Raw genomic sequence first — 848 nt, 5'->3', positions numbered from 1 at the left:
TGTAATGTGTGTGATGTGTGTGTGTGTGATGTGTGTGTAATGTGTGTAGTGTGTGTGTGTGTGTGTAGTGTGTGTGTGTGTAATGTGTGTGTGTAATGTGTGTAGTGTGTGTGTGTGATGTGTGTAGTGTGTGTGTGATGTGTGTAGTGTGTGTGTGGTGTGTGTGTAATGTGTGTGTGTGTAATGTGTGTGTGAAGTGTGTGTGTAGTGTGTGTGTCTGTGTGTGTGTAGTGTGTGTGTGTGTGTGTGTGTGTAGTGTGTTGTGTAGTGTGTGTGTAATGTGTGTAGTGTGTAATATGTGTGTGTGATGTGTGTGTAGTGTGTGTGTGTAATGTGTGTGTGTTGTGTGTAATGTGTGTGTAATGTGTGTGTGTAATGTGTGTGTAGTGTGTGTGTGTAATGTGTGTTGTGTAATGTGTGTAGTGTGTTATTTTGTGTGTAGTGTGTGTGTAATGTGTGTGTGTAATGTGTGTGTGTCTAATGTATGTGTGTGTAATGTGTTGTGTGTGTAATGTGTGTATGTGTGTGTGTGTAATGTGTGTGTGGGTAATGTGTGTGTAAAGTGTAGTGTGTGTGTGTGTGTGTGTAATGTGTGTGTGTAATGTGTGTGTGTAATGTGTGTGTGTAATGTGTGTGTAGTGTGTCTGTGTGTGTGTAAAGTGTGTGTGTAATGTGTGTGTAATGTGGTGTGTAATGTGTGTGTGTAATGTGTGTGTGTAATGTGTGGTGCCTGTGTGTGTAATGTGTGTGTGTGCCTGTGTGTGTGTGTGTGCCTGTGTGCGTATGTGTAATGTGCGTGTGCCTGTGTGTGTATGTGTAATGTGTGCCTGTGGTGTATGTGTATGTGT

This window comes from Lethenteron reissneri, chromosome 47 (assembly GCF_015708825.2).
Source record: "Lethenteron reissneri isolate LAM-NWPU_2019-01 chromosome 47, ASM1570882v1, whole genome shotgun sequence".
Taxonomy (NCBI): domain Eukaryota; kingdom Metazoa; phylum Chordata; class Hyperoartia; order Petromyzontiformes; family Petromyzontidae; genus Lethenteron; species Lethenteron reissneri.
Note: the sequence above shows the minus strand (reverse complement) of the source record.